General features: G+C 39.1%; 1 protein-coding gene across 1 annotated transcript in view; it reads left to right on the top strand.

Annotated features, from left to right (window-relative positions):
• The first annotated feature begins 12,117 nt into the window (after positions 1 to 12,117).
• Positions 12,118 to 13,307, top strand: part of cntnap5a (contactin associated protein family member 5a) — a 138,515-nt gene continuing 137,325 nt past the window's right edge. The window contains exon 1 of the mRNA XM_056389831.1: positions 12,118 to 12,251. The gene's annotated coding sequence lies outside the window, so the exon portion shown is untranslated. The remainder of the gene's footprint in view (positions 12,252 to 13,307) is intronic.

Raw genomic sequence — 13,307 nt, 5'->3', positions numbered from 1 at the left:
TGAAAAAAGTGTTCCTTCATGCAGTCATCATGTGTTCAATATAGGGAATAAAGGACTTATTGTGTACGCTCCAGCTGGCCCTTGGGGCCCTGAATCGACGGCCAGCAGCTCAAACTCTGAGTGTAGCAGGTGTGAGGTGTCTGCAACTGTGTGTTTAGCCTTCCTATGTACACGACTGTCAAATACACTGCAAAGTTGTTCTTGTGACCTTCCCTGCAATGTGAACAATTGACGAGAGCTGCTTTTTGCTCTTTAAACTCAAGTCATCAAACCAAGCTGTTCTGTTAACTGGCTCCTGTTTATCATTCCAAGTCTGTGTCGGCTAAAGCTCCTCAGCTTCCTGATTCAAAACAATCGCTGGTTATCTTTATTAATTAAAGATGCTCTCATTAAAAGTTAGGGTCTGGGTATAGGTTCCTCTTGGTTTTGTTTGTATTATGAGCTCTTTATGTTTATTTGTGGATGTGCAAATGTTCACTAATTTGCACCAAACTGAGAAAGTCTCTGTTCATCTGAATATGTAAGAAAACACAACCTGAATAAAAATGAATAAACTCCCACACACCGTCCCGATTCCTGCCGGTATATTTCTTAATAATTACTTAGTCAATTAAAAAGTAAAGTAAGTGAGGTAGTGTGTGCTGTTGACAGATTTAAAATCACCTTGAGAGCTCTAAGCTTTGAAGGGCAAGAGACCTGGTGGAGTCTAAAATAGAGGGCGGTATCGTATTAACTCTGCGACACCACCGGGGCTCAAATGGTTTTTTTCATACCCCTCAGCCTAACGCTAGAAAACCACTGTTGAGTTCAGTGACCTAATTCAATGTGACATTTGTGACAAGAGGTGCTCACTTGATAACCCCAAGTGACATATCAGTAGCAGAGCTGAACATATACTGAACAATATTCAATCCTGCACTGTTTATATGAGGCAGCTGTTGACTGATGCTGCCTGTCTGATGAGCCTATGACATTTGAACTGGGGCTCTGGGTAAGTGGATGGAGGATGGTTAAATTCCCACAGGGGTTGTAGTCAGTCCTAAGATGTTTTTATACATCATTCTACCTACTTAGTCATGGCAGTTGATGAAACTACATATTCAGGTTTGTAGATTATTACATACTATCACGTAACAATACTTAGTAGTAGTCTTTGATATATTCTTAGAAACTATACACTGTGTACTTCCTCTGGATTGAAGCTGCAGCCTCTTCCTCTTTGCATTTATGCTCTGTTAACTCCAGTTATCATTTTAGGCCATAATAAATCACACCAGGATCTCTGCACCACTGATTATCAAGGGGAATTATTCAAGGACTAAATTACAATACTTATGGTTAGGTGGACAGCAATGCAGTTTTCAATGTGCTATTATTCAAATAAGAAGGTGACACCATATATCACTGCTCGAATCACACGGAGAATCAAGCAGATAATCAGACATGCATTAGGAATATAATCCGCAATATTCCACAATAGTACACAGGTAGTATTTTGAGAGAATATGCAACAATATCACCTTGATCTAAGAATACATCAGGCTATAGGATGATACATAATATCAACCCTTTAAGACCAGATGCAGCATACCCATGTTTCTGCCTTGAGGACCGGGTGTCACTTACATGTGTAGTATAAGATTGTGTCGTTTTTGAGACATGTGATCCATGAAATCATTTTCATATGATGAAATTCCTGTCAGGAAGGCATAATCCATTGTGGGAAATGTATTTCATTTGTGTTTTTGGTGGTTTTAGCCCGTTAAAAAGTTTTTAAAGTTGCGGTTCAGACACTGGCTAACGACCTGAGCGAAGGTACCGATTAGGTCGGGTTAAATGGTATAAGAAAAACATCCAGACGTACTATGAGATGGATATATTGATTCCATCTTTATGCGTTAGTAACAATAAGTTCTTGAGCCACAAAGTTTATGGAGTCATTTCAGAATTGGTTGACGTTGTGACACCTGTGGTTATCGGTGGTAAATTTTATTATGACTTAAATTTTGGATTAGCCAGGAGTTTAGCAGTAAAGCACTGCCAAGATGGCGACAGCGGAGCAGCTCACTCTGAGCAGCTCACTCTGAGCCTTAAAACCATTGTTGTAAAACATTGTTATGTTTCGGCACTGGCAGCACTGGGCTAAGGTAAAGGAAAGATTGTGGTCTGGTTTAATGCAGAAATGTATATGTTTCATTGTTCGGCTTATTTACCTAAACCATGTAGTTTTTGCGCCTTAGAGAAACCAAGCTGTGGATTTATTGTTGACACCATGAGGACAAAAGGTCCAGCACACATATGGTGATGGAGGTTGGAGGACTTTGTCTCCACAGTTGGAGTATTTAATTACCCTCTACTTCTAATCAAAGTGAACGTAATTATACAGCGCTGTAACAACTGCAGTATGAACCCACAGCATGGGTGCGTCTAAATCATGTGGTTCTGAGGATGAGCTGCCCCTCTGCATTTGGAAAAGCTAATTTCAAATTTACACCTTGAGATTCACTCGCTTGAGAGCATGGATTTGGGTTTAGGTAATGGAATAAATTTGTAATTGGAAAAAATGTTGAGAAAAAAAATCTTACCTCATTATAACAAATTATTTTCTACTGGTTTTAAGGACATGGTTTTATATTTAGAGTTGAACATGACTTAAGAACATAGAGATAAGTTTTTGCCTTTGTGGGCAAGGTGTTAAAATTTAATTAGACATTGGAGCTGCTATTGAGCCTAGTGTTTTTCCGTCAAGCTGCGTTCAGTAGCTGTATTTTCAGGTCAATATCTTTTTCTTTCTTTTTTTTTTTTTTTACAGGCTGATGGATCTCACCAGTGAAGTGAAACAATCCTACTGTGATGAGTTCTGTGATTGCTGATGTGGCCGGTACATCCGCTGCAGCTGGATTCACACTTCTCACGGAGTCTATTTTAAGAATATTGAATGGGCAATTACTCAGGACTGTATAGGTATTGGTTCAGTAATAGCAATGAGTCAGGACGCATGTAATATACTCAAGACACACTTCACTCTTCGTTACTGACTTCCTCTTAAAGCAACAGCACAGTACTGCACTTGTAGGAAAATGTGTCGTCTGTGAAGATCTGACTATTTGCAGAAATGTAAAACAAATATCTATAGGGTAAAAAAGCAAATAGCTAGCAGCATGCTGAATTCAGTAAATCCATGGCAACATTGTGCTCCCTGTTTACATCCCCCAAAGCATCACAAGAACTGTAGTTCCAAAGTTATTATCCCAAATAGAAGTAAGACAAAGAATAATAACAGTAAATTAATCAACATTTCATTGTTGAACAATTAATTTTTTCTGACATTTTACTGTGGCTTACAATGTCTCATCACCACTGACCACAATTACCAGAATTGTAAATAAATTCTCCACTGATATGGTTTCAATTCATGTCTTTTTTTATTATAGATCAGGTCTAGGTTCTATATTACAGTTTTTCTCAGTCGCTTTGGTACATTTCTCGAATCATCCTCGAAATTTGCAAAACAGTAAGTGAATTTCTCAAAACAATTCGTACAAATAGCAAAACACCATGGATTACCTGCAAAAGCCAGTCTCTTGCTCAAAATCCTTAGTTCATCTCTCAAAAGTAAATATCTGTGTCAATGAACATGTCACTGCCATCAGATGACAAGTCCTTGTGTTATTGTGTACGGATAAGACAGTCAAATTGCTTAGTCGTGTTGTCAATATAACAGTTTACTCTGGAGGGATGTTCTGATGTAAACTATGGCTAAAGTTTTGATGACACTTATTGTAAATTGTAAGTTACACCTTAGTGTATTGATTGCAAGAGACTGGACAAGATTCACATTTACGCTTTTACTGTTTGTACTGTAATTTGTTGACAGACCATGTCATTGCGATACAGAAAGGCCTCGTCTGCCTCTTCCTCTGTTTTGCCTCCCAACTCCTCCTCCACGCAGCCTCACTCCTCTTCCTCTTCTTCTTCTCTCTGGCTGTTGACCCCGTCCAATTCCTTGTCCTTCCATTGTCAAACATTGTAACATTGTGTTGTGCTCCGGCTATATATATATATATATATATATATATATACTGTATATATATACTTGCCAGTTGGTTCATGAGATGCACCTTTGAGCTATTTCAGAAAACTGGTTGATCATTTGTTGATCAAATGCTTCACACATTTCCCTTCGTTAGAGAAAGTCAAGATTCACCTGGGAGCAATTTACCAATTCAGGACAGATTTAGAAAAATAAGTCTAATGGAAATGTATAGAGATATGTTTGACATATTATGACAACTTGTTCAATCATTTTGCATGTAAAGACTTATGGGATGAACTAATGCCTAAATGTTGTGGGGGGTGAGACTATTCACAGAGACCCATTATAATACATTTTGATCAACATGACATAAGCAACTGATAATGTAGGAAACAGCAGAGAATTGTACATAATCATTTGCATGGATGAACCAAAGCATTTGCAACTTGTTCAAAGAAATGAGAAACTGCTTTCTTGATGTGCACAAGTGACACAATGATGTGAAGATTGAACAAGTAGTTTTGAGAATTTCAATTCTGATCTGAGAAACGAACCAAAGCGACTGAGAAAAACTGTAATACTGTGAAAGTATCAAAGAGTCAGTCCAGAGAGAAATGCACACCGCCTGTATTCAGAAACTGAACCTTAAAACAAGCTGTCGGGACTTCAGTAACTTTATGATGTCACAACAAAGCAGTCATCGCTCTCAACCATGCATACCATCCAACCTTGCAGGATTTGGTTTCTCTCAGTGTTTACATGAAATCTGCTACATTTTTATTGGATCACTCAGAAAACAGTCATCCAATAAGAAGAGAGGTTCAGAGCCTCCTCTCTTCTGATTGGCTCACTGACCTGTTGTTACTAGAGCTCAAGAGAGAAGCCTGATAGAGGAGATGTAAAACTACATTGAGATGGTTTTTGGTTCTTAAAACCACAAATATATCTTCTTATCATCGACATTTCAAATAAAACACTGGAAAAGTGTAAAATGTGGAACATTTACTAGTTCCAAAAGCACACAATACAAAATATACTGGCTGGTCTATTAAGTATCTTAGTAATCTTGTCTGTAATGTCAAAAATGATAAATTATAGACTCTACCTACATAGAGTTTAAATTCATAAATATAATTTAGCTAATGATTAAAAAAAATTACAATAAAACAATTATAATAAACTAAGAAGTAAATTTAACAGTAGCAGAAGGTTGAGCTGGAATAAAAGCTGAAATGTGACTTGACTTCCCTTAACCCTATGACATAACATGAGATAAGCAAGTCCCAACATTTGATATTTAAATTTATACAGCGTTAATTATGCCGAGGCATTTACATAGACACAGGACAGAGGCTAGACTAACTGTTTTCCTCTTTTGGTTTTTCCTCCCTCTCCAGAGACTGAATGCACTGAAATGTATTCAGCATACAGATGAACTCTCCAACAGCAGCAGCAGATAGCAGACGGTCTGCTAAGGTAGTCAGGAATTAGGCAGAGCCAAGATCTCTCAGGTCCCTTTACCCTTTCTCCATGTTCTTAAGTGATAACAGCAACAGACAATGTTCACGCCTCATTTCATTTCATTATCATGTCCCATTCGCCTCATCGCCTTAGTTCCCGGACTAGTCTTTTATCTCAGCATGCGGGCAATCACTCATCGACAGCATACATAATGGAAGTAAGGGGGGGATTGTCTAATCAAAGGTTTGTGGAACCAATCTACCATGCTCTAGAAAGAGTTCTCCAGAGAGAATGCACTCACAAATTACTGTAAGTCTGCATAATGCTGTGCGAGTGACTGCAATTTCAGTTATAGTATGGACCATATGAGATTGTTTATTAGCAAGCTGAGCGCGATGCATCCAATTCCTGTTGTGTACAGCTTGTTATTTTATGGATGCACCAATGACACATAGGATATGCCTGAGCACTGCACTGTGTTTTTTCTCGGTGGAGAAAAGAAAAAGACAAAGATTCAGTGGGCAGTGTGACCTGTGAAGGTCAGCTTTTACTCAGCCCCTCATTCCTCTTCATTTGGAGGATTCATAGAGGAATCACCTGATCAGATGGATCATGGGAAGGTGAACAGCCCATTCCTTCAATTTATATTTTATCCAAACGAATCAGCCTGTGAACTTGCAGTCCTTGACTTCAGCCCATCTGGAAATTGCAAAAATGATTTATTTTTTGTTTTATTATGTGGGCGACATTTTTGTTAGTCGACACAGACTGTGGGGTCCAAAAAGTCTGAGACAACCTTCCTGCAAATGGTGGCAGAGCTGATTAGATGTTTTTGCCATCACTCATTTTGACAATTGTTGCGTTGAAACCTAATTTAAATCTGTGGATGTATTGTGTTTTCATTGCTAGAAAACTGAGCTGAGAAATTCCTCTTAAGAGAACTGTGAAATTGATCTGGCACCCACTGAAAGGCATGGGAAGAGACCGCTGATTAAAGGAGACATCCCATCCCTTCGCCTGACCAGTGTCAACCTCAAAGCTCTGAACTAATAGCCATCACTGCCACTTTTCTTACAAAGAGTGGCTTTGTTCACGATGTTTTGGGGGTTTTTTTACCTTTGTGAGTCACACTCGACAACAAATTAAACTTTGTATACAACTCGGAGAAGCTTGTTCCGTGATTATGATTCAGTGGCTGCGTCGTCCAAATCGATCAAGAGCGCAACATTATCGGCCTGCAGGATTGATGGAAGTTATGAATTATTAGGTAGTGAGGAAAGTAATATTGGAGGACTGAGGATTGAAGACCTGCAGCAGAAATGACCAATGACTGCAGTGCTGTGGTATAAAACAGACATTCATATGATTTATAAAGTGAAGGGAGGCCCCTGGAGAAAGGCCAAGGCTTATGCAATTAGACCGGACTAGCCAAGCCCAACCTTTTCACAACACTTGGCTACTGTTGAGTCCTTCAGTCAGAGAGAAATTTGCTCCACTTTACTTTGATGGATCATTTTTCAGACGCTGTCACGTCTGCATCAGAGCATGCAGCCTCGACCTAACTGTGCTGCTAAAACTAATAACCTCTCTCCTTGTGATTACATTCATATACTATTAATTTCTTTTGCCAAATTCATATTGAGGGAGATATAATTGCTGCCTGGACACTCCACGGTCTGTCCACTCACATATGCTCTACATGCTTGCACTGCACAAGGGGCAGATGATGTGCACACAGAGGACAAGACTTTGACACCAGAGACCAGGGTTTGTTATGTGGGTTTAGAAAAAACAATAAAATAAGTTGTCATTCAAGGTATTGCTGATATGCTCATCATGAACGTTTTAGAGATCATTTTCCAGGATATTTCCAGTGATGATCGAGCTCATACGACAGACAGGAATCATGCCATACACCAACATGTTCGTATGTGTGGAAGTCTGATTTAAAATAAATGCAGTCTATACTTGGCTATACTTAGCTATCTACAGCTGTCTAGCATCTCTTACATGCTTAATTAATTATGAAATTATGACAAATTGATCTTAATAACTATTATCATCATTAATAATTTGACACCTTAATATAACAGCTAAATGTAAATTCAAAGCTGAATGAACTAAGATTTACTGCTACTGGGTCTTATCAGTTAATTGCACTTTCACGCCTTTACCTGTAACAGGAAGTGAAGTCTTTAACGAGGAAAATCACACCCAATGTGAGCTACCTCCAACAGTTAAACATGTTATGTCATATTATGGTCTGTTTTACCTGAACCACGCAGCATTGAGTTTGAAAGATGTTAGCAAAGTGAAATGTGCCGTTAGCGAGTATTTAGCTGTCGTGCTACCATTCATTGTATTGACCCCGGCTTCACATTTATTATGATCAAACTCTCAGCAAAAAACCAGCACACATTTGAAACCTGCTCCGCCAGGCTTCAATCACAAACCTTCAACCTTTAGCTACAATACAAAACAATCTAGCAAGCAAGTGAACCAAACATGCTAACCCATTATCACACAGTATAAAACAAGTTAGGAAGAATACGTTAATCTATAAACCTAATGAAAACTACCACTGTTAGCAGCCAACGGCGACCTACGCACATTTAAAGGATAATGTAACTTACATTCTTCAGAGTTTCGGCCACTTCAGTTTTAAGTCATCAAACCTGCATTTACAGCAAACCGATGGCCGCCTATTCAAAATACTGTCGTCCATAAAGTAGCAAACAATTTGAACGTCAACATGATCCTGAATGTGACTGTGCCTGAAAATAGGAGAATGTTGAAATCATTTTCCAGGACAACTCAATATTTTCCAGGACATTTGACTTTTTCTCTCTCTCACTCTTTCTCTCTCTCTCTCACTCAGCCAACTGTTTTCCAAGTTTTCAAGGACAGGTGGGAACCCTGAGTTTGTAGAAACATTCAATAAAAAAACATCTCCTCATGTTGTTGATAAGAAATGCCCACCATGCTATTTTCTCTCAAGGCCTATTTGCTGTTGCAAATTATTTGTATGTAATTTCTGGCAGACACAATCAGAGCAGTGGGTGGGCTCACTAACTTTGTTGTAAGTATCAAGGTTTTTCTTTTTTTAATGTATAAAGTTCTTTTGTAATTGAAGATACATTCATATTTTTTATGGAAGGGGTGAAATGAAAAAAAAATTCTCATTTGATGATAACTTCAAACACAGACTGGTTTATTTTGTTGTCTGGCATTAGTCCCAAAGATCTGTCAGTTATTTGACAGTTTTTAATTTTTTGGGAGTGAAGCCGCCATGTTATTTATTGTTCTGTATATCTGAATCACATTTGTAATCCTGTTGACAACTGTGCCTTTTAAAAAATGGGCTGCATTTATTTTCCAAAGTCCACCACCTGACATCCTCCCAATTGTTTTAATCACCAGGTTCAAATATGGTAAAAAACTACAGGTGGATTTGATTCTGACTCCCTGATGTTGCTACATGAAAAGTCAGAGAATCACCAAACTGTTTACTCTTGATCTTGAAGAGGCTATGAATCTCTGTGCTAAATTTCATGGTAATTCATCCTGTAGTTGTCCAGACATTTAAATTCAAAATGTCAACTTCATGGTGGTGCCAGAGGAAAATCAGGGGATTATTAAAGTTGTTGAGACCCATGAATGTCTGTGCAAAAAATTCATGGCAATCCATCCAATAACTTGTGAGCTATTTCTCTCTGGACCAAAGTGGTGGACTTACTTACAGACAGACATTGCCATGTTGCAAGTGTGGATAAAAACGTACATGTGTCACGTGTTGCACAGAGCGATTTCCACTAGAATACAACACTAGAATATATGTTGAGAATACAACATTAGAATATACGTTGCATGCACTGCATGCAACATCTTAAGCAGCATCACCTCTTTATGTGATTGTGAAATGATAACGTAGTGTACATACCATTCATAGCACATAAAAACTTCAGCTCAGTGACAGAAAAAGGAATTTCTCCTCCTCTCAGTTAAATTCCAGAGGTGAGTCCATTCTGTACACTTTCATTTTCACAGACAGTGAAGATGTAAGAAAAAAAAAGAAAAACCCTAAATGCATGGTCCTCTTTTAGACTGTTCACGATAAACCTTTTATCAAACTCGGGACAGTCTCTCCGCTTGGCACTCTGGCAATCAGCCATTTTAAATAAAATATCTATCTAAACCATATATAGCCTATATAGAATCACTTTATTTGAACCCATTAAGTCAAAATAAAATTCAATGATCTTATAGTATGTTAAATTCGAGCCACAGAGTCTGGAATGTGGTCTGACCTGTATAATTTGTCTTATGGCGGCCACTGAGTGTGACAAAAAAGATTTTAAACTGAAACAACCAGGTGCCTCTGTCACGGCACAGGTAGTACTGGTGGAAAGATTTGTAGTCAGGTCCTGGGTATCTTATTACTGCTGAGCTTTATGTATGGAGGCCCTGAAGCTCAACGCATTGCAACTTAAGAAAACACATGCAAATAGACAAAACTCAGGTAAATTCAGTAAACAGAATCAATTTGACAACACATGCGCTGCAAATACACACAACAAAACCAAATACAGAAACATGCTGCAAGTAGTGCAAGTTTCATTTGGTGTCACACTCACATGAGTGTTGTGAGAGTGTTAGTCATGTTCCTTCATCTCTGTTGAAAAACAGAAGAAGAAGTCAAAGAAAGTTTAATGAAGCATTTCTCTTAAGACTTGTTAATATGCAAAGTTGATTTCTACAACAAAGTGTGATCTGCCCAAGAGGAGGAACAGTAAATAAATAATGAATATAACCTTGGTTGTAATTGTGTGTGAAGCACAAGCTTTAAGTGGAGCTCGCTGTGTGCTGTGCTGACATGACAGATTTGCATGGTTCCTCTCTGATTTGAACAGCTTACCCCTGGTTTCTCTGAATCATGCATGGTCCCATGCAAATGAAAAACACTGCTCAGTATAATCTTTAAATTTTTTTTTCTTTTTTACTTTAACTATTCATTCACTGACATTGAACCGGTGTTGAACATTTCTCATTTACACAGTGTCAGATTAAAACTCAGTCAAGCTCTACATAAAGCATCACAACAATAAAATTAACATTAATGCCATTGAAAGAAAAAAAGTGGGGTTTCTCTGGGGTTTCTGCTGCACCCCTGGTCCGGCGGCCATCTGTATCATTAAATTTGATAATATTCTCATTTTCTCTTCAGAATCTGTATGCTGTCAGTACCATGACCACTGTAGGGGAATGTTTCCGATGGGAACTTTACTGTTGAATATACTGTATGCACGGCCGCAGTACGCATGGCGAGAGCATAATATTTTCATAGGCCGAATCCCAATATCCCCACTAAGTCCAAAGCCCTGAACCCTCCTAGACTTAACGGACATCACCTGGTGAGTGTATGAGTATGAGAGGCTGCAAGGGCTCGAAATGGTATAAAGAGGAATGGAACAGCACTTATATCAGTTACATTGATGATGGTATTTCTATTTAATTGTGGGTTGGGGGACTTTTGATTGTACATTTTTATTCCCTCCCTTCGCTCCCTGTTTCTAAACAGAAAAAATAATCTGTTCCAATTTAGATATTTGAAATTCATCATCATGTGATCATAGGACAAATAACTCCACAGTTCAGGCTCTGAATCACAATGACCTCTGTGTTCATTCTGTCATAGACTGTATTTTTTCTTGCAATGCTAACATTAGGGTTCGTTGCTTTCATGCTTTTTTGTTAACCGATCTTCTTTTATCTGATTATTTATTGCGTTTTATGGTCGTTGTTAGTCGTTTTTTACGCTTCCGGGCGTCCCCTGATAACCACGGCAACCCCGTGTTTAACGTCACAACGCTATGAACTTTGGGTAATTCTCTCAGGCAACCTCTGCAGAAATGCGGACTTACGGAAAGTGTCCACTAAAGACTCAAAATGTCTGAGAGCCTTTAATTGTTTGACAGTCGGACAGAACCTCGTCCTCACGGACTCACCGGAAACTCGTCTCGAAGTCTGTGAGTCTGTGAGGTTGAACATTGGGATTGGGCCAATAACGTCTTACCTTCACCCTAACCATTCTTACTCCTCGTGCCTTAACTCAACCAATCAAACCAGCGAAGGCAACGGTCATTAGCCAATCAGAGGCAGTGTAGGGCGGGTCATGTGAACTGTAAGGTAGGGTTCGTAAATTTACATCCGGTTGCTGTAGCATTGGTAGCTAATCGAAAACTGAAATCAAAACGGAGGAAAGGCGTATTGCAGATTATTTTGGAAAACCACCAGCTAAAGAGAGCACAGGTGAAGTCCAGCCTTCCCAGGTGAGCAGCTCCACCAGCATAGTTTTCGATTGGTTGCAATTATTCCTCGGAGACGGAGATTGCGTATCAGCGTTAGCACCTTCCTTCACCATTGAGGAGAATGCTGCTAACAGGTGTCAAGCTAGGACTGACTTGGCGGCAGTTGAGGAGCCTCTCGAGCCATCCAACTTCAATTTTCTGGCGGGACGTTTTGGGAAAGAAACTTTCGTCCGCGCATTTACACCAGCTTGGTTTGCTAAATGGAAGTGGCTTCATTACGTGGCGGAGTGTGGTACGGTTGTGTGTTTCGCTTGCGTGAAGAGGCAGCAGAGGGGAAACCCGTTGATTCGGTGCTCCTTCACCTTCCCCAGGAGCTGGACCCAGGCCGTCCTGATGGCCACATTTGGATCATTACAACTCCTGGAGCACCTGACCTGCAGCTCAAAGTAAGTTATTTGGTTTAAGCTGCCGCCGAGCAGTTTAATATTCAGCCTTCAATTACTTTTAACATCCCACTGATATAACTTTGTTGAAAATATGTGGATATGTTCTTGTGTGCCATGCACAATGGGCTTTTAGATGTGTATTTCAATGTTATGGCATTATTATGAGCTGTTATTGTGCAGTTGCATTACTGAGTCATATTTTATAGACATGGCTTCTGTTGCTGTTACTGCTGCTTTTTTGGTGTGTGTTTGTGTGTGTAGTAGCAGTAGTAGTATTGTTTTAGGCCTACCTTATATTTGTATGAGTTGGGGTAAAATGCTCCTCCCACTACAGAACCCCCCAACTTGAAACATCTTCCCGGGCCCTGGATATCCTGTTGTCGGGTGTGTAGTGTGGTGTTTGTTGTTGTCCTTGGACATGGCATAGGGTGTGTCTTTGTTGTGGTTGTGCAGCTGTCCTGAAGCTTTCAGATGTTTTCTTTCTGTTTTGTCTGTGTGTAAATGTAGTGTAAGTACAGGTACAGTAAATACTGTACAGGAACAGTATTTCAAATATTAAGAGAGTTCAGTTTCAATTCTTACAGACAATTTGAAGGTTAGTTAAGGATCACTTTGAGGTTCTGGTAATGCTCAGTGCAGTAACCACATTTGTGAACAAAACATTTAAAACTAAAGGACAAATTTATCCGACTGCACATTAAAGTATTTGAGGAAAAAAAAATGTCATCTTACCTGGTTTATAGCCAGAAAATTCAAGTTGATGCTCTTAATATTTCCATTTGAAGTCAACACAAAAGTTTTTCTTTTCTGTTTTTTCCCCACTGGGAGACACAGTGTAATATGCCTGTATCAGTCCAGTTTGCTCTACCATAGCTGGGTAGAAATGGGTAGAAAAAATGTGTGACAGTATACCCACCCCATCCCCCATCCCATGCATAATTTATGGTAATTGTTAATGGTAATAAAACACATTTTATATCATTGTAACTTAATTATCTTCAATAGTTTGAAGACATGACCTCGGGCTATGTTAAATTATGGAGGGTATCTTTCACT

Source organism: Seriola aureovittata, chromosome 11, assembly GCF_021018895.1.
Source record: "Seriola aureovittata isolate HTS-2021-v1 ecotype China chromosome 11, ASM2101889v1, whole genome shotgun sequence".
In the NCBI taxonomy this organism is placed as follows: Eukaryota; Metazoa; Chordata; class Actinopteri; order Carangiformes; family Carangidae; genus Seriola; species Seriola aureovittata.
This window is presented reverse-complemented; position numbering and strand designations above follow the sequence as displayed.